This window comes from Artemia franciscana, chromosome 9 (genome assembly GCF_032884065.1).
Source record: "Artemia franciscana chromosome 9, ASM3288406v1, whole genome shotgun sequence".
In the NCBI taxonomy this organism is placed as follows: domain Eukaryota; kingdom Metazoa; phylum Arthropoda; class Branchiopoda; order Anostraca; family Artemiidae; genus Artemia; species Artemia franciscana.
Genome location: NC_088871.1, coordinates 41877492 through 41899586, shown reverse-complemented (window position 1 = coordinate 41899586; position 22095 = coordinate 41877492). Strand labels below are relative to the sequence as shown.

At 34.7% G+C, this 22095-nt stretch overlaps 1 protein-coding gene across 8 annotated transcripts in view; it reads left to right on the top strand.

Annotated features, from left to right (window-relative positions):
- Positions 1-22095, top strand: part of LOC136031437 (uncharacterized) — a 72179-nt gene that overhangs the window by 9018 nt on the left and 41066 nt on the right. Inside the window, exons 1-2 of one of the 8 annotated variants that reach the window (XM_065711014.1) lie at positions 5957-6213; positions 17024-17359. The gene's annotated coding sequence lies outside the window, so the exon portion shown is untranslated. Of the gene's footprint in view, positions 1-5956; positions 6214-14597; positions 15968-16028; positions 16155-17023; positions 17360-22095 lie in introns of those variants that run through there. The other 7 variants (XM_065711016.1, XR_010618509.1, XR_010618511.1 and 4 more) reach the window with 7 other exon arrangements.

The window sequence follows — 22095 nt, the reverse complement described above, 5'->3', positions numbered from 1 at the left end:
TAGGTGTTATTAAATATATAAAAAAGACAAGTTTTTCACCTTAAAGTAAGGAGTGACATTAAAACTTAAAAGAAACAGAAATTACTCCGTGTATGACACGGGCTGTTCCCTCTTCAACGTCCCGCTTCTTTCCATAAGCCATAGGTAGCATTAGGACCGTAAAATGACTTCAGAGAATGACATCTTAACCTTGGTGGTTTATACTCCACTAGTTTAGCCACTTACGTCAGTCCGCCACAATGATTCTAAAAACAATTATAGCCAAGAGATAAATATTTCAATTTATATTAGTTTTATACATGATAAATATTTTAACTGTATAATATATTAGAAACACTAATAAATTATGTCTAATTTAACGACAAGTGTAACACTAATACAGCACATCATTTAAGCTTATACTTCTAATAAAACATCCCAGTACAGACATCTTACGAACCCATGGTGAAACTAAGGATTGGCCATCTACTGTGTGAAAAGTAAAGGTACCAAATAGTTTTACAACTTTTCTTTTTAATATTTCACGCTGGACATCGTATTTTTACAGAACTTTATAACATGGTGAGCATCTTCATACACATTACAGGTACCACAGTTAAGGAAATCAACCAAATTCCATGGTTGATGGTATTAAAAAGAATGACATTAACTTTTACTTGGCCATATCTAATTCAAAATATTGTTGTTGCAATTTTCCTTTCACTGTGAATCAGGTTCAGGGGGGGAGGCTTAAATTCAGATAGATTTAAGATGGTGTTTGAAGACCTTCTTAAAAAATCAGCTTTTTCATCTTCTGGTGAGTGGGCCTCCTAACCCTGAATATATTCACTTATAGATAAATATTCCTTTAAAGTTTTACCATTGCTACTAGCCCATTTTATCATCTGACTCATTTCCAAGAATATCTACATGGGCTGGAACCTAGGCATATTGCACTTCACATTCATGTTTTAGCAAATCATCCACTACTATTTGAATCTGTGTAGCCATTCTTTGGCATAATTTTATTTCACAGCAAAATAATTTTTCACGGACAGAATTTAATCCTGTGAACTCATTCACCCCACCGAAATTAGATATCGTCTTTAAAACCCCATATAATAGTTAAAAACATTTAAGCATTGCTTTAAACATTTAAGCAATGGAAAATTTCTCAATTCTTCTAAAGAAATCTTATCCTACGTCTCTTGTTGTTTAATAGAAACTCAGAGCTTATTCTACTTTGATTAATTGCTTAAGGTTTTTGACCTGAAAGTTCTCTGTATTCAGTAACCTATTGAGAACGACAATTTAAGAAGTCTCAGTCGAAGAAGATAAGGAGTTTAGCTTGAGAAAAAACACAGCTGTGTAAACCAAAGGCAACATTCAAAAATAAGTGAATTGAAAACTGACCAAACACATGCTGAAAAGGATCCAGAGTGAAAACCAAGTGCCAGCCATTTCAAGGAAGGATAGGTTTACGAATTGTACATAAATCTGTGTGAGTCATTTCACCAAATTTTACAAATTTAAGAGTTTGAAGTTTGCTTTTACCATTTACCATTAATTGATCATTTGATTCTTATACCTTGACTTGATTTGACTTGATTTTTATACCTTGACTTGATTTGACTTGATTTTTATACCTTGACTTGATTTGAACCCAAACATGTCAAAAAACACAAGGAACTAGCAGCCACCGAACAAGTACAGCCTTGGGAATTTCGGAAGAACCACAAGAGCTACCATTCCCCTGCCCCCATTCCTGGGCCAGCAAAAGCCTAATAGCAGTACAATAGACAAAAATGCAACAAATCTAGGTGTTATCCAAAGAAATGGTAGCAGTCCAAATGATGGTAGAAGTCCCCCCATCTCAACAGTAGTTCTTTCCCCTGAAATTCAAGCTGTGTATGACCTAGTCAAAATTGTGGATGACAACGTGCAAAAACTAACCCTGGACCTTGCCAACATAAGACGTGAACTGGACACCAAACCAAGTATGGATGACGTTCGAGGTTATATTGATATAGCATACCTCGACCTTCACCAAAGACTTGAGGCACTTGAACATGCTTCATCCAACTTAGGTGCCACTTTTGAGCAAATGAAACAGTAGGTCCGAGATGAAATCCTTGCAGCTGGCAAAAAATACAAGCGAAAGGACAACATTGTTGTAAGAAATCTGCCTGAACAGGCAGTAAGTGAGAAAAAGACAGTTGAACAGAGTGCAAAACTGGAAATATAAACTGTTGGAAAAATTGGTCCAGGAACAGCTGGGCCTAGACAAACCAAGACTCATCAGAGCAATCAGGTTTGGCCCAAGAAGCACAGCAAATGAAGCCAGAAGTAGCCGTGGCAGGTACCCTCAACTCTTGACTCAGCTTGTACTTGGACAACAACAACCCAGAAACCAAATCGTAAGCAATTAATATGAGTTGAGGGAAAACCTAACCATATTCTTCAGAAATGATTTGTTCTTGACGTATAGACAAATTCAGCATGGATAGGTCCCACCCCAACCAAATCCCAGCCTGCCATCAAACAGACCCCAACTTACCAATCCATCATCAAGTGCGTTAACAAACGGAGGACCAAGACGGCTTTAAACAAACAGCCGAGTTTTGGTGAGCCCGAGAAGACAAATACAAAGCAATGCAACAAATCAAGTTAAAGGCAAGATGTATCATCTGACGATCAAAGAAAATGTTAGAAAATTATGTATTCAACTGCTGACCAGCTTGTGTCAAAGTTCAACGAGCTGAAATTAACCGTAAGTGTACATAATCTTAACGTGGTCTTGCTGACCGAAGTTAAGCTTAAGTTTTCTCAATTTAAGCTAGAAGAGCAGAAAATATACATCGACAGCTATAGCTTCTGTAGCTATCTAGAAGACAACGGGAGAGGGTGTCCCATCTACACTAAAAATGACCTAGCAACGCAAAAGTGAATACACCAAAGACGAATACCATTGAAGCCATCGGAGTCACAGCTCACACAAATGTAGACCCAATAAATCTGATATGTACATACAGATCATTAAGCCAGCCCATATCAGTAACAGACATAAATACCGTGCTCAGGGAAAATGCCAGCGCAAAGGGAGATCTCCTCTGTATGGGTGATTTCAACCTACCTAAACTGAAGTGGACCTCAACAGTAAGCTCAAACCACCCCTTTGTTGAATTGATACAAGATCCTTTCTTGACACAGCACGTAGCCAAATCAACACGTTACAGAGAGGGTCAGACGGAAAACATACTGGACTAGATAATGTCAAAAAATCCTGACAGCATATTAGACGTAAAACACCTGCGTCCCCTTGAGAAAAGTGACCACTGCTGTCTTATGACAACAACTAGTGTGCCAAGCTCAACCAAACGCTTCCCCTTGTAGCAAACGGGAATACGCCTGTGTTGACTTCCAGAACTACAGAGAAGGAATGCAGGCTGTTGACTGGGAAATTGTCCAAGTTGCAGAAAGCGTCGATGAAAAAATGGCCATTTTAAAGGATTTCACTGGATGGTCTCTCGATTCTGCAACAGATTGTAAGAAAAGACTTGCTCCAAAAACCTTCCCCAGACTAGACTCCAAGATAAAACGGCTCATCAACAGGAAATCTAGAAAGTTCAAGAAATGGAGGAAGACTGGTTTAATCTCAGACAACGAAGAATACAGAGCTGAAAAATTCAGTTCGAAGTTCTTCAAGAAAGATAACAAGAGCAACTGAAAGGAAGATACCATCTGAAGCCAAAACAGCCCCCAAAAATTGTGAAAGCATGTAAACTCCAAAATCACTTCTCGCATGGGGTGCCTGACCTGGTCAATAAGGATGGTGACACTGTATCAGAGGGCAAAGAAAAGACGCAACTCCTCAACTACTTCTTCAGCTCCGTCTATACCTCCTAGACAGCCACACAAACCGAGACAGCTGCCAGAAATAGCCCCACAATATCCCAAGGATTAATGAGATCCAAATTATCCCAGCACATGTCCTGAACCAACTGAACAAACTGAAGCCCAACAAGTCTCCTGGACCAGATTGCATCCATGCCAAATGGCTGACCAAAGGAAAAGAAGAATTTAAAGAGCCCCTCTTGCACATATTTCAGCTCTTGGTAGAGCAAAGGAAACTACCCATTGATTGGAAGACAGCTACAGCAACCTCAATCTTCAAAAAAGGTTCAAAAACCTAACCTAAGAATTACAGACCTACCAGCTTAACAAGCCTGGTCTTTAAACTCATGAAGGGAATCCTTAGGGATGGCATCATTGAACATGTACTGGAAAATATGCTGATCAACCAAAACCAATTAAGCTTTCTACTGAGAAAGGGCACCACGACTGCACGTCTTGAAGGCTTGAATTATTTATTTATTTATTTATTTTCTTTATTTCCCTAAAAAAATGAGGAGTAGGCTACAATATAAATTTAAAGAAAAGACAAATGATAACGCTTACAATAAAAAAACATCAAATATTGATCAAACACTTAAAAAGAAAAAAAAGATGCAAAAACACTGGACGGAAATCCAGACTGGACTGAACAGAGAATGACTGAACGGAAGCCATTGAGAGTGGAAAGTCTGTTCTTGCAGTATTCTTTGATGTGGAAAAAGCCTTTGGTTGAGTCCCCCACTCTGAATTAATAAACCAGATCCAAATCTTTAACCTGACATCCTCTATTACCACCTGGATAGAGGATTTTCTCAAAAGTCGATTCCATCAAACAAGAATAAATGGAATCTTCTCTGAGCGAAGTCACGTAGAGCGGTGTCATCCAGGGCAGCATCCTCGGGCCCACACTGTTCCTACTCCATATAAACTGTTATCACAGGGCTAAGCAGCCCCCACAAAATCTATCTAAAATCTATCTATAGATCTAAAGATCTACCGTAAGTACAACAGCCAAGACGATGTAAACGCCCTGCAAAGAGACATCAATATTTTCACTTCAAACTTTTCAAAATTCGGCCTCCAACTCAACATCATGAAGCGCAAAGTAATGTGGATTGGAAGACCAAAAGACAGCTGCCCCCTCATCTAGCGATTTGAGACAAACTGTGTAAAACATACACTATCCCAGTCAAAGATAAGGTAAAAGACCTTGGCATCATCGTTGACGACGAGCTCAAATTTCACCTCCAAAGCAACGCAGCGGCCAACAAAACTAATGGGGTATTGTCCTTGATCCACCGATCCTTCAAGTTCTTCAGCAGGATGACACTCACACATCTGTACAAAACTTTAGTCTGGCTGATTATCGAGTACGGAAACATAGCCTGGGGGACTGCCCTACATCGGGGACTGCCCAGCCGTGGAAAATTTTTCAGCGTAGAGCAGCCAGAATGCTGCCAGGCCTAACAAGGAAGCCATATGAAGACCACCCAAAAACTCTCGAGCAGGAAAGTCTGTCGTACCGACGTAAGCTACGATACGTAATCCAGATGTTTAAGATGAAAGCCAAAATAGAAAATCTGCCCTTTGAAAAGTTCTTCAGGAAAACAGCCATAAACGGAACCAGAGGACACTCAGAAAAGGTATACAAGCCAGAAGCCAGGAAACGTGCCCTTGCAAACTTTTTCTCAGCGCGAGCAGTTGACACATGGAACAGCTTGTTTAAACATGCCATTCAAGTACTAAACATCAATAGCTTCAAAAACAGAGTTTTTAAGAAACACAACAACAAATTCAACGCATTTGCTGAGTGATCAACATAACTTAAAGATCAACCGACCACAAACTCATCAAGCAAACAGAGGGCAACGAACAGGCAGGGCAACTGCCTGATGGTGCTCAACAACTTTAAGTTAGCCAATTGACCAAAACTTGTTCTGTTCTCTATTCTGAGATGTTTAAGATGAAAGCCAAATTCATCTATTCTGAGATGTTTAAGATGAAAGCCAAAATAGAAAATCTGCCCTTTGAAAAGTTCTTCAGGAAAACAGCCATAAACGGAACCAGAGGACACTCAGAAAAGGTATACAAGCCAGAAGCCAGGAAACGTGCCCTTGCAAACTTTTTCTCAGCGCGAGCAGTTGACACATGGAACAGCTTGTTTAAACTCCACTGTCTGTGGAAACTCCACTGTCTGTGGAAACTATTGATACGTATGTGAAGTACCTGAATTATGCTGCAAAAACGTTGGAATTGACAACATATTAATTTGAATTGGATTAGCAAGAATGTTTACTCGTACGCTACATCTTAAATTGAATATATTTTTGATAGATTTGGGTCAGTAGGGATTACTTTTATGTATAAATCCTTTTTCTAGATTTTAGTTTGCTATTTGACGCATCACATAGTAGGCTAAACTTTTCTGTTAAATATAATGATAATGTTGATGCAACACTTTATTTAAGGAACACACATTAATTAGAGTATATTTGGTCATAGATTCATTCTTGGAAGTTTCATCTAATTCAGCTAACCTACTTTCCAAGAAAACAAGAACCTGCTAAACTAAATTTTACCCTGCCTAGAAATTAGACTAGGTAAATATTGAGTAGATCTTGTTTTTGACCTACAAATACAGTAAATACAACACTAGATGCCTTTTTGGTAAAATTTTAGTTCAATGACTTCTTGCTATCTTTGAAAGGGGTTAGGAAAATGAAAATTTCAGGGATGGGTCTACAGGCTAAAGTATGCCCTGGGAAGATATTTTGCAGTATCTACCTCTACTCCCTCTCCCTCTAGAGGGTCCTGACCTTTAAAAATATGTGTGTCATAAAAGTGAAACCTTGCAAAATCAATCTTTTGCTTGAATGAAGTACAAAAAAATTTGTTTTTGGCTTCAAAACTTTGCTCAATCCCAATTTATAAGGTTCTTAAGATATGCAAAAGCATTTACTAAATTTTGAAAAAAAAAACATTCACATGGCTCAGAATTCTATTCAAATAACAGGAATTGCATTTTCAAAATTAAAGGCAAAGAAAAAGCAACTGGTAACTGAAAATTAAGGTAAAATGTTGTTTGGTCAAAATTTCAGTAGATATAGATCTGTCATGTATGCAGATTTCAGGGCCCTCTAGAGGGAGAGAGAGTAGAGTTGGGTACTTTAAAACACCTTCCTGGGACATGCTTTAGCATGTAGACCCATCCCTGGCAGTTTGTTCCATTTTCCTAACCTAACCCCTTTCTGAGATAGCAAGAAATTATTAAGCTAGAATTTTACCACCTTTTTTATGCTCTTTCTGTATATAATAATTGCTTTTCTTGCAAATTTAGTTTTAAGTCTTCTTTGTACCCTTGAAAATGACAATTTCTTTCTATGTGTTTTGGTATAAAAAAGGGTTACAACAACAGGCTCAAAGTTACTAATTCATAATAACATCCCTTTTTTAAAGTTATGTACAATCTACAAGCATTGATTTGTCAAAATCAAGCTTTAGTATAGATTTCTCCATTTTTTCATCTGCCATGTTTCTTCTATATGCTTTGATATATTTCAACATGTATTTGAAACAGCAGCTTTTAAGTGACCTAACAGAATAAGAAGAAAACATGGCAGATCTGTTTTGAATTATGTTTTTATTCAATGTAATCTTGACAAATAAATGCTAGTGAATTGTACATTTTTTTTTACAAAATGGATTTATAATGAATTAGTAAGTTTGAAGCAGATGTTATAACTCAGTCATATTCTAAAAATTAGACTAAGATTATTCTATTCAAAGGTCCTAAAAGGGCTTAAAATTGTATTTTGAAGTACCCACCTTCACTCCATCTCCCTCTAGAGGGCAGTGACCTTTGATAACCATTAAATTGTTTTTGTTATAAAAGTGAAATCTTTCAAAATGGACCTTCTGCTTAAATCAAGTATTTTCAACTTCACAACTTTGCTCAATCCCAACTTACGAGGTTTGAAAGATATTCAACTAGATTTCCTAAATTTAGAAAATAACAATTGGTATGACTTTAAATTACAGGAATTGTATTTTGCAGCTAAAATCAGAGAAAAAGCAATTAAAAATCAAGCTATTGTGCTATTTTGTCAATATTCCAATGTAATTAGACATGTCAAGTAGGCAAATTTTTAAGACTTAGAAATCAGAAAAAAGGTAACATAGTTGCTTGGTAACACCTTCTGAGAGTATATTTTGGGCCCTGGATTCATTACTTTCAGTTTTATTTCCTAATTTAACCCCTTTTCCAAGATAGCAAAAAGTAGTTTTGCCTAGAATTTTACCTTTTTTCTAGCAAGTATAGGTTTAGCTTGTAAATTTTAGCGGTGGGCCATATATTTGTCAGTTGCAACTTAAGTTAAATTAAGGTAATTGTCCATACATCAGTTTGATGGATCATGTATATGTTACCTGAGTTAGGCCATCTAAATAATATAAAGACCGTGAGATACATATAATCAAAGGCAAATTTTGTGAAGCAGAATAATTGTTTTGGTACTTGTGTGGTTAGTGACCCCACTCAAGAAGTGAAGTTAGGTTAATCCTAATGAAATATACCAAACTATGATGAAAATATAACACTTTATCAACAAAATTACGGAAACTACAGAAGAAAATTATGGAAAGCAGGCCACTAAGAACATATTATACTATATACCTAACCAAAATACCAACTTTATATATTAAATATTTAAATAAAATATACCTAGATTGTTGTTTATCACACTGATATAAAACTAGTTATCTCTGATTACAGCAGAGAAACTAGTTTTTTTCTCATATCAAGAACTTGGGTAGGATTTCCATAATGTATATGTACCATTGTTTTTAAAGAGGATAGAATATGAGGGTAAATTTTGTAAATTTTTAAGATTTAAATTTTAAAAAGGTGATTTTAGAATTTAGCCAGCCAGTCAAACTAGCCCAGTCCCAAAACAAGCCAACTCTAAGTATCTAAAACTAGCAACATCATACCCAAGATTAGCAACCTGTTATCCATGTTTATGAAGGATAAATTGTAATCAAAACTTTGTCCAAGCTTAGACACAGTTCAAAGAGGTTACTGGCATTGTTTTACTTGGCTATACACAGAACTACAGGAGAACATTTTAATGCAAAGTTTTTTCTACTTAATTTACAGGAAGTTCATATCAAACATATTTTCATGTTTTCTTCTATTTTTATCCACAGCTTTTTCAGGAAACTAAAAAATTTACATTCTGTTTATTGTTTATTCAGCATAGATTTATCATGGAATGATTGTAGATTTTGGTCAAATATTTCAAATCTTTTCTACTTAAGAACAAATTGCTGAATTGAAATACAAACTTTGATCTCAATTTGAATCTTCTCACCAGGTATATGATCAGGCATTGGTCTTAAGTAAACATTTAGTCAAAAGCCAGGGGAAAAGAAATGAAAAATGATGAGGGAAAGAGTATGCATTTCAAGACCAGTAAAACAGACAAGGAAGATAAATCATAAAATTTCATTTGCATCAAAGGATTCTAAAAATTAGACTAAGATTATTCTATTCAAAGGTCCTAAAAGGGCTTAAAATTGTATTTTGAAGTACCCACCTTCACTCCATCTCCCTCTAGAGGGCAGTGACCTTTGATAACCATTAAATTGTTTTTGTTATAAAAGTGAAATCTTTCAAAATGGACCTTCTGCTTAAATCAAGTATTTTCAACTTCACAACTTTGCTCAATCCCAACTTACGAGGTTTGAAAGATATTCAACTAGATTTCCTAAATTTAGAAAATAACAATTGGTATGACTTTAAATTACAGGAATTGTATTTTGCAGCTAAAATCAGAGAAAAAGCAATTAAAAATCAAGCTATTGTGCTATTTTGTCAATATTCCAATGTATATAGACATGTTAAGTAGGCAAATTTTTAAGACTTAGAAATCAGAAAAAAGGTAACATAGTTGCTTGGTAACACCTTCTGAGAGTATATTTTGGGCCCTGGATTCATTACTTTCAGTTTTATTTCCTAATTTAACCCCTTTTCCAAGATAGCAAAAAGTAGTTTTGCCTAGAATTTTACCTTTTTTCTAGCAAGTATAGGTTTAGCTTGTAAATTTTAGCGGTGGGCCATATATTTGTCAGTTGCAACTTAAGTTAAATTAAGGTAATTGTCCATACATCAGTTTGATGGATCATGTATATGTTACCTGAGTTAGGCCATCTAAATAATATAAAGACCGTGAGATACATATAATCAAAGGCAAATTTTGTGAAGCAGAATAATTGTTTTGGTACTTGTGTGGTTAGTGACCCCACTCAAGAAGTGAAGTTAGGTTAATCCTAATGAAATATACCAAACTATGATGAAAATATAACACTTTATCAACAAAATTACGGAAACTACAGAAGAAAATTATGGAAAGCAGGCCACTAAGAACATATTATACTATATACCTAACCAAAATACCAACTTTATATATTAAATATTTAAATAAAATATACCTAGATTGTTGTTTATCACACTGATATAAAACTAGTTATCTCTGATTACAGCAGAGAAACTAGTTTTTTTCTCATATCAAGAACTTGGGTAGGATTTCCATAATGTATATGTACCATTGTTTTTAAAGAGGATAGAATATGAGGGTAAATTTTGTAAATTTTTAAGATTTAAATTTTAAAAAGGTGATTTTAGAATTTAGCCAGCCAGTCAAACTAGCCCAGTCCCAAAACAAGCCAACTCTAAGTATCTAAAACTAGCAACATCATACCCAAGATTAGCAACCTGTTATCCATGTTTATGAAGGATAAATTGTAATCAAAACTTTGTCCAAGCTTAGACACAGTTCAAAGAGGTTACTGGCATTGTTTTACTTGGCTATACACAGAACTACAGGAGAACATTTTAATGCAAAGTTTTTTCTACTTAATTTACAGGAAGTTCATATCAAACATATTTTCATGTTTTCTTCTATTTTTATCCACAGCTTTTTCAGGAAACTAAAAAATTTACATTCTGTTTATTGTTTATTCAGCATAGATTTATCATGGAATGATTGTAGATTTTGGTCAAATATTTCAAATCTTTTCTACTTAAGAACAAATTGCTGAATTGAAATACAAACTTTGATCTCAATTTGAATCTTCTCACCAGGTATATGATCAGGCATTGGTCTTAAGTAAACATTTAGTCAAAAGCCAGGGGAAAAGAAATGAAAAATGATGAGGGAAAGAGTATGCATTTCAAGACCAGTAAAACAGACAAGGAAGATAAATCATAAAATTTCATTTGCATCAAAGGATATATTTTTGTATTGAGGATATCAGAAAACAAAAAGATGAAAAAGAATTGAGAATGATAAAACTAAAAGAAACAAAGTTTACCTGCTATTCACAAATAATCCTCTTAGTAACAAAATTGACAATTTGAGCTGTATATAAAACATATGTATCATACTTATAAATATTTTGCCTACATAAAACACAGCATCTTTGGGAAGAAAAAAAAAAAGGAGACACAAACAAGAAGACAAGCTAGAAACCCGTTAAAATACAAATTCACAAATTCCAAAATAAGTCATAAAACTAAAATTAAATTGAATATTAAATAAAACAAATCAAGCATAAACTTGCTGCTCTAGTAATAATCCAGATAATCATATATGGTATATTATTTAAGTTGTTTATTTTATTTACAGAAAGTTGTTAAAATTTGATTACCATAACTTATTCTTGGGCAGATACAGAAGAATAGTTTTACTTAGACAAACAGAAGTGGAAAAGCTATCAGTTAAGAGTTAAACTAACTTCATCACCTGAACTGTTCATTAGTGGAATGCTCTAGATACTTTACTTAAAAGTTTTTGAGTGCTGTGATAAATTTTCGTAGTTTGCAAAGTTGGCTAACATATTTTTTTCTGCTAAGATCCATGATCTTTTCATCTTTGCACATTTAATTGGCAAAAATATTTCTTAGCTTCAAACATTTGCATAGAAGTTTCTCCCCCTATGGTGTATCATGTTGTTTTGTAGAGTAGAGCACCTTGTCATTTATCCATGATTTAATATGATACATTGAGACACCAGGCTTCTCTTTAAAATATTCACAATACAAGTTGTGAAAAAGGATCATAAATTTAACCAACCATGTTTTCTGTGAAAGAGAAATGGCAAAGAGTGCATGAGTAGTAAGATCAACATTCTTGAATTTTCTTCAAGCATTGTTGTTTCTTCAATGATGTATCATATCAATCAGCTTATTCATCACAGTAGGGTCCATAGATTATGATTTTCCTGAAGGGACAGGTGACAGAAGGTCCTAAGAAACAGAAAGCAAAGAATAAAGATAAAAACATAACATGTTAAATTTGAAACAACTGTAAAAACAAACAGTAATATTTAGTAATAAAAAGGTTACTTTTGTGCTTTGCTTATGATTGAATATTAAGTACTGGAATCTTCACATCTTGGTGGTCTATTGTTATATTTAGCCCTTCAAAAGGGTGCTAGTTTCTACAATTCCCGCCTAGTTTCTATACCCTTTCCTTGCTTAAAAATAGCTGTGAGGGGGAGGACTCAGGAGTCACAACACTATTTACTAAGTCACTCCTAGTACTGTAACCAATAGTATTACACACTTACTTCTTATCAATAAAGTTTCACCTCTATGTCCCTCACTATATTTCTAATTCATATGTATATATGTATGTATTTTAACTTTAACTCCTTTTTTGGCTAATAAGTTTGCTAAGGTCTTTTGTTTCAAATTTTATATTGTTCTGCTCAGATTGTTTGTTTTATTTAATTCAAGTGCTAAAATTCTATTGCTCACTGATATTGGCAAAAACTGCAAAAACATGCAGGATTGCCTTCTTGAATCTTATTGATTTTGGTACCCTTCACCAATATACATCTAATCACAACTAATTACAATATTACAAAACTAGAGATTAATTTTGCATTGAAAGCTTCAAATAAAACTTCAGAACTCATTTTAGTTGTTTATATTTGTGCACAATCTACATTTTTGGATACAGGCCTGACTTTGGATTTTTAAATGGTTGGGCCTACTTAATCTGAAACTTGTCACAACCAAAAAATGGAGGCTCCATATATTGTCTTATATGCTAAAAAAAACGCATGAACAGTAAAATCAAAGCTCTTAGATTTTCTTCAAGCATTGTTGTTTGTAAAGTGATGCAAGATTTTACCACATTTTTCAAGCAAAAACTGTTCCTTGTATTTTTTTAGTTTTTGTTTTATCCATTTGTTTAATTACATGAATGTCTTGCTAAGGAGGAGGTGTTCAGTTTAGACATAAGCCATTTTTCAGTCCATGTGCAATCTGAGTAGATCCATTATAAAGCAGAAGAAAATTATCACTTGTTAGAAAGGGGTTAGAATGTTGATAGATGGAGACAATCTCATAAATGTAGAAAATCAGCTTTGTGCAAACCAGTCAAAATATGTGTGATCTTTATGTATGTATGTTTGTTTAGGACATTCTACCACAAAATCTATGGTTTTAAGGATTAACATTGAATATTTTAATCTCTGAATGATAATTAGCTGAAAGAGTTATAACATGCATGTTTATATGAACTGCCCGAGGCAGTACCCATGGGCACACTCTGTTCCCTGTAGTATTGCAGATTCAATATCCCTTTTCATTTCTGAACTTGAGCAATGTTTAATATGTATAGTTTTGAAAAAAATATGTACTTCAAATGTTTTAGTTAAGGACATCTTTTGTAATATGATTCTCAGGTTTGTTATCAATAAAATAAACAAACTTTGAAATTAAATACCTACAAACATTATAACAAAACTTTTTTTTTTACTAAATTTTATTATCAATAAACTAAATATTCTTGGTAAGATGGAAATTAACTGCTATTCATGAAATACGTGGTTGACATTTTTTTTGTGCATCTGTATTGCAATATTAGCTACCAGTTACAATCAAGCTTTCAAACCCCCAAACTATAAACATTAGAGGAGATCAAATACTGTCTGTAATGTATATATTGTTCTTAATGTGTATCTTTAGGCCAGTCATACTGCAGGAGTATTGGTTTCTGATTATTAGCATTTACTCGTTTAGCACCATTCCCTACTTATTTCGTGATTGAGCAAGGTTTGAAAGAGCTAGAAAATGTCTTATCAAGACAATGCTGGTGGTATTTGTGGGACTAGGGTCCCATAGCCACCACTTTAGGCCTTCCAGTCACACAGGTATGAAACATTGGTTTTGCTCTGATTTTGTCAAGTCCTTAATGTTTTGGAAATATTTCCATACTATCTTTCAGTTTCGGGCCTTTATATTGTAATACTTTAAATTATATTTTAAAATCAGACTCAAGAAGCTCAGCAAAGTCAAAATATACATATGCATGTGAAGATTTTCTTCCAAAGAAGGGCTGCCCTTCTTTGGAGAATTGAGGAGGGTTGCCCTCTTCAATTCTCCAGTTTTTTGGTTAAACTTTGACTATTTATGCCCCACTGCATCAGGAACAAATTCTCTAGAACAGATCAAGAACAAATGTTCAAACACTACTGTGGAAAATGGAGTAGTAATGTAGCTATGCTACTTGGCAGTTGTCATGAAAATGCTAATGGCAATTCAGAAAACTATTAATATTTCTAACTACAAATTGGGAAGTGTACAGACGCTTTCAGGGGATTTTTTTTTGTTGAGGGGAGGGGGTTATGCAGGGGGAACTTTCCATGGAGGAATTTGTCATTGGGGAAGAGAATTTCCATGAAGAGGGCGCAGGATTTTTTTAGCATTTTTTTTTAAAAGAGCAATGAAAAAATAAATATGAAAAAAACTTCTTCACCTGAAAGTAAGGAGCAGCATTAAAACCTGAAACGAACAGAAATTATTAAGCACATGATGGGGTTCACCTCCTTCTAATACTTCACTCTTTACGCTAAAATAATTTTATTGATTTCAACTATTTATTCTACGGCCTTTTTCATTCAGGGGTCATTCTTAAGGAATTGGGACAAAATGTAAGCTTTAGTGTAAAGAGAGAGGTATTGACGAGGGGGCGAACCCCCTCATATACATAATAAAACATACGAATTTGTTTGTACAAGGTTTGCACATGATGTCATATCTTGTTTGAGCGTTTGTAATCTTTGAGTTATTGTAAAATTACATTTTAGTTTAGGTTGATAAGTCATTAGATAAAATGGCTAAAGGATTGTTTGACTTTTCTTCGGAAGGAGAAGTAAACACTTTCTCTGAAGAAGAAAATGAGCTTGGTTCAAAGTCTCTACCGCAATCACATATATAAAACTGTGCCAAAATCTAGCCTAGACCTAAACGTAAGGTTGAACTTTGGTGTTAATGTTAGCTTGTTATGCAGCGATAGTTTGTTCTGCAATAAAATTTTATCAGGAGTGCTAAATAGTGATGATGATGACAGTGATTTTGAAAATTCAGAGGTGAAAAACTTTGGAAAGGTAGAATTCTTAAGTAGCAAACTTCGGAATATTAACATTACCAGAGAAAATGGTTTAAGGGAAGCTAAACTTATGCTAATCGCATTAAGTTTTGGCAAGAAGAAAGAAAGAAAAGGACTTTTTGATGACGTTTCAGCCATTGAAAGTGAAGAATCAAATGAGAGCTGAGACACGACTGCCCGCTCCTTAAGTACTCGTGGCTATATAGCTTGTGAAGCTTTAGCTGGGCTTCCAACTGAACTGGAGCCGATGAATCGCTCTAATGACAATGAAAATAGTAACCATAAGCGGTATTTTGAACAGCAAAGGGATGCCTTCAACTCAAAAATATCATCTCAAGATATTAAACGAGATACAAAAGAGTAGTTTACTTTAGTTTCTTTACGAGAAACTTACCTTTAAAGTTGTCGTGTTATGAAATCTGTATTTGCTGACCTAGATGAGCGATCTGGAAGCAGTTTGAAGGGTGAAGAAATTAAAGCATCTCATGCTGCATCAAAATCAAGCTTACAGAAGGTGTAAAATGAATATAAACCAGTCGGTCAACTGGAAGAAAAAAGAAATCTAGGAAGTGTACCACTTCAAACAGGTCGTGCGAAAATCAAAGAAACTGGTAGCCCTGCTGACATTCTGAAAGGTAAAAAAAAATAAATTACTATTGTAGTTTAAATTTTATGATTACATAGAGTGTATGATTACCTAGTTTTTTCTTTTAAAGAGGTGATAGGAGTTGCCTCAATGCCCTTGGAAACTGGGAAAAGAGGTGCAAATGCATTGCAACTGCCAATTATTTCGTTCTTATATGAAGAGATCTGTCTAAAGAGGTAAAATTTGCCTACAAACTTGTATAGTAGAATTAAAAATGTTGTGAATTTTCTAGTTCAGATTGGTAACACAGCACTAAGGATTGTTTCATTCCTATCAAGGCCTGTGAAAGTGGCAAAGTTATTTATTTTACTAATTTTCTGTGCTCTTTGCCGGAAGACTAGTCTCGGTTTTGACCTTAAGCTCATGAGTTACAGTATATGCTTTTAGTGTAAAGTGTATTTTTTCTAATGTTTTGCCACCCGAAGGATTTCCTGTTTGCAGTGAAAATGCCCCCTATTGTTGATGAAAACCTTTCTACTGGAAGAGATGATGTTAAAGCCTTACTATAGTTACAATAGCCTATATATTTCGAACCAAATTTGGAAATTTTGCGACTTCCAAGTTTGAAGAAAATGAGATACCTCTGCTAGAAATGAAAAATCACGAAGAACCAAGGAATAAATACTTTGATTTAACAAAAATATTTATTCAAAATTCTACCACATTTATCTTTGAAAAATATTTAAGAAGTGTGTGAAATACTTTAGGAAAAAAAAATCTAAAGACATTTTAAGTACTTTAAAAATAATTTAAGTTCTTTTATAGGACTAGCTTGAGGGTATTTGTAAATTCGTCAATCCCAAAAATTTGATTGATTTACACTACAACTATAACTATATTCGGGAACGGGAGGAGGGGGAGGTCAAATTTGTCGGATTGATGGAAAGACCAATTAGCCACAAAATGGCAAATACTGTGGGCTATATTTATCCTTGGGTCTGTTACACAAACCACTTTTAGACTTAAAGATTGGATCGGTTTGTTTGTTTTTATCTTTTCTATTTCAAGTGAAAATATTCTCTAGTAATAATTGATCGTGTTTTAGAAAATGGAAGATATTGTCTTCAAAAGCACTTCGTATGTCGCTGCCAAACTCGATGTCAAGAAACTTGTAACAAACTGAAAGATTGTAAAATTCATCGATGTGACTTTCCTTGCGAATTTCCTCACTATTCTCATAAATCTATTGAGGAGGTGGTGAGGAAGCTATCATGTGGCCATGAGATAAACGTATCCTGTGGACAAACTACAACTACAGAGCGTTACAATGCCACAACCAAGACCACTTTCAAGTGTGGCCATGAAGGAGTTGGAAAGTGTGGGCAAGCTTCAACAAAACAAAGCTTGCTTGTTGTCATTCTACAGTATACACCTCTAATGGGTAAATTGATTGCTTATTTTGTATAGCTTTTATTTTGCAAACGATACAAAGAGGGTTTTAAAGGCGTTATGTTCAAACTGTCAACTATCGTTGCCTTATTTATGAGAGCTCAAACGTGTGTAAGCCAAATTCTTTTTGAAAGGTTCTCCAATTCACATATTGAAAAACTGGCTAAGAAATATGGATAGTAATGAACATCATTTCTTGTTTCAAAAATTAAATAAAAAAAAAAACAAGTTTTTTTTTAAATTGAAAGTAAGGAGCGACATTAAAACTAAAAACAAACAGAAATTACTCCGTGTATGAAAGGGGCTGTTCCCTCCACAATGCCCCGCTCTTTACGTTAAAGTTTGACTATTTCTGTCAATTCTACTTTTTAAAATAGTGAAAAACTTTGGCGTAAAGAGCGGGGCGTTGAGGAGGGAACAGCCTGCAAAAAGTTCCACATTTTTGTAGACAGGAGCTTGAAACTTCTACAATAGGGTTCTCTGATACGCTGAATGCGATGGTGTGATTTTGGTTACGATTCTGTGACTTTTAGGGGAGTTTTCCCCCTGTTTTCAAAAATAAGGCAAATTTTCTCAGGCTCATAACTTTTAATGAGTATAACTAAATTCGATGAAACTTATATATTTAAAATCAGCATAAAAATCCGATTCTTTTGATGAATCTATTAGTAGCCTACCAAAATTCCGTTTTTTAAAGTTTTGTATACTATTGAGCCGTGTCGCTCCTTACTACAGTTCGTTACCACGAACTATTTAAAACTTAAAATATGTAGCCCTAATAGAGCCTAATGCGCCGAATTTGAATAAAAAATTAGAATATTGAATTCGAATTTCTATCCCTCAGTATTTTGCGTAATCGTGGCTAGAAATCATTTTATTAGAATTTATCGGTTTTTAGACCCAAACAAATATTTATTATTCACAAAAACATATTCTTCTATAGTTTTTTATGTTAAATTGATTTAAAAAACTTTCCACAAAACGAGTTTTTCAAAGAAAAGAAAAGTGTATTAAGCCATAGATGAGCAGAAATAAAGTCAAATAATGTTCCAAGATTATGGTTTGTGATAGTTTCACGCTTAGAAGATTATTTAATTTTATTTCTGCTCATTTTTGGCTCAATGGAGCTCTTTACTTTTCTTTGAGAAACTTGTTATGTTGAAAAAGTTTTTGAATTAACCTCTGTTTGTTTTTTATTGACATTGTCCTTTTTATGGAAATAAAAATAATGTTTTATATTTTCTCTTCTTTCAAGCAGTTTGTGGTAACAAAGGCTCAAAGTTGAGTGACCATGCTCAATAGTATCCAAAATTCTAAAAAACGGAACTATGATACCAATAGACACATCAAAAGAATCGGATTTTATGCTGATTTAAATATATAAGTTTCATCAAGTTTGGTCTTACCGTTCTAAAGTTACGAGCCTCAGAAAATGTACCTTATTTTCGAAAAAAGGGAGAAACACCTCACAAAGATATAGAATCTTAGTGAAAATCACACCATCAGATTCAGCGTATCAGAGAATCCCATTGATGAGATTTCAAGCTCCTATCTGCAAAGATGTGGAAAAAAGTGTCAGGGGGAGGGGGTTATGTGGGAGGATCTTTCCTTGAAGGAATTTATCATGGGGGAAGAGAATTTTCATGAAGGGGTCACTGGATTTTCCAGCATTATTTAAAAAACAATTAGAAAATAAAAAACAAGTTTTTTCAGCTGAAAGTAAGGAGCAGCATTAAAACTTAAAACGAACAGAAATTATTTCGTATATGAGGGGGTTTGTCTCCTCAATACCTCGCTCTTTATGTTAAAGTATTTTTAGTAATTTTAAAAGAGTTATTTATTTTAATTAAACTGACTTTTATGATTCAGGGGTCATTCTTAAAAAATTCGAACAAAATTCAGACTTTAGTGCAAAGAGTGAGGTATTTACGAAGGGATGAACCCCGTCATATGCGTAATAAAAATATACGAGAATAGAAGTTCGTTACGTAAGTTAATTCGTAAGTTATGTATATTTATTACTGATAAAACAGTTCGTAAATAAAATTGAAAGTTCTAGTGGCCTATTTGAGCAACCAATAATTGGACGGCAACTGGGCCCCCTCCACCGCCCTTTTTTCTTAAAATCGTCTGATTAAAACTTGGAGAAAGCTATTTAGCCAAAAAAAAATATAATTAATATGCAAATTTTGTTTTAATTAATCATGTACGGTGAGCCAAAATAAAAACCTGCATTAATTCAAAAACATTCGGAAATTGAATAAAGAAAAGCTTTTTTTTTTACTGAAAGTAAGGAGCGACATTAAAACTTAAAACGAACAGAAATTATTCCGTGTATGAAAGGGGCTGTCCCTTCCTCAACGCCCCGTTCTTTACGCTAAATTCTGGTTCTTTCTCACAACTCTAGTTTTTAAAACAATAAAAAACTTCAGCGTAAAGAGCTGACATCCCTTGAGGAGCGGACAGCCCTTTTCATATTCGGGATAATGTTCGTTTCCTTTTAAGTCTTAATGTCGCTCCTTACTTTCATTTAAAAAAATAGCGCAAATCACTTTAATGTATTTTTCTGGTAAACCATATAACGATAAGACCTTTGTTAACGCTGTTCTATCAACAGAATCGAAAGCTTGTTCATAATCGATAAAACTAAGGACCAAAGGTGTTTGACATCGAAGGGACTTCTCAATTATTAACCTAAGAGTGAAAACATGGTCGACACATCCTCTACCTTTTCTAAAACCGCATTGTTCTTCCCTTAAAACTTTGTCTACAAGATGTCTCAGTCTAAAAAGTATCATATTACTCAGTAATTTGCTACCTACAGAGACCAGACTAATGCCTCGATAATTACGACACTCACTCTTGTCACCTTTCTTATACAGTGGTTTAATTAAGGTTTTCCTAAAATCATTGTGTACTTCCCCTTTTTCAAAAATCATGTTCATAATCTTCAGTAGCTTATTCCTAACCTCAGAGCCACCATATTTAAGAAACTCATTAATCATACTATCAGCATCTGGGGCCTTATTATTTTTTAATCTTTTTAGTACTGTCGCTAATTCTCCCTCACTAAACAAATCTTCCTTCACATCCAAGGTATCACAAACTTTTTCATTTTCATCTATATCTTTTCCTGCAACTGTATCTCGGTTTAGCACATTCTCAAAATGTTCCACCCATCTTTCTTTAACTTTTTCCTCATCACTAATTGTGGCCCCATTTCTATCTTTAACCGGGACTAGTCCGGATTGGCTACTCCCTTTCAATTTATTAACATGCCAGTATAATATTTTACTATTATGCCGTCTAGCCGCATCTTCCAGATCCTCGGCAATTTTATCCATCACCTCCACTTCACATCTCCTTAGTTCATATTTTAATGCTTTCTCCACTTTCTTTACATTCCTTTTGTTTTCATTCGACCTATCACTCAGATAATTCTTATACAAACCCCTTCTACTCTCTATTAAACCTAAAGTTTTTTCACTAATATTCCTAGTTGCAGTCTTAGCACTCTTCCCAAGGACACCATCAGCAACTTCACAAATTGTTTTTCTGAAATTATTCCATCCATCTTCCACATTGTCAAATTTTAAACCCTCAAGTTTAGTACTCATCTGTTCCTGGAATTTTTTCTCAAATTTTCATCCTGAAGTCTACCAACATCATAACTTTCCGGGAGGGAGTTACCCTTCTGAAATTTCAGCTTCAAATTAACCTTAGACACTACTAGATGGTGATCTTTACTTTTAACATCAATAACGGCACTCCTATACACCCTAGTATCTTGTATTGATCCTGCTAGTCTTCTGTTTACAATAACATAATCAATAAGGTTTGCTGTCTTACCATCACGTGAATACCATGTCAACTTATGGGCCATTTTGTGACCAAACACCGTATTGGTTATAACTAGGTTGTTATACCTACAAAATTGCAAAAGCCTATATCCATTACTGTTTTCTATTACCTATTTCTACCAACCTAGGCATTAAAATCTCCTAGCAAAAACACCATATTTCTGGAATACCTTCCCAGCCTAAACAAGACTTAGTAGCTTCCTTATTCATCATGAGCCCTACTCCCTGTCTATGTACCCCATCCTTCCTGCCTGAGTAAACAAATTCCATGTCACCTAATTTCATGCTTCCTACCCCTGGGATATGAGTTTCTGAAACTCCTAATAAATCCAGTTCAAACCGTCTGAATTCGTCAGTCAAAATGTCGATGCGATAGTCATTTTTTAACGTCGTAACATTCCAAGTTCCAATTTTCATGTTCTTTAAATCTTTGAAATTATTTTGGCCTCAAGAAAAGCAGTGATCCCGGATACCAGTGCAGGATGGGGACCAACATATCTTCTCAAGTCTACACCGAAGCGCTTAAGCCGGCTTAGAACCGGACAGCAAGAAGTCCCTGGTACCTCCAGTAAGTTGGAGGCTTTGTGCAATCCTGGGACCATCTTGGTCACAACATGGTTTTCAGCACTTGGCGATGCTCTTCTATCAACAAGAGTCGAAATCCTGCACAGACAGTCCCAAGCCTATTACCTCCGACTCATTATATATTCATGCCTACAAATATTATGCTACTACGGGGAGGCAGCCCATAGTAGATAAATTAGCTAGCAAGAGGTTTTTCAGCCCGAAAACGCCCATCAAAACAAACCAAGCCCAGAAAATTATGCAATAATCAGAATCCCGTACGAGTGCTGTGTTGTTTACTAGG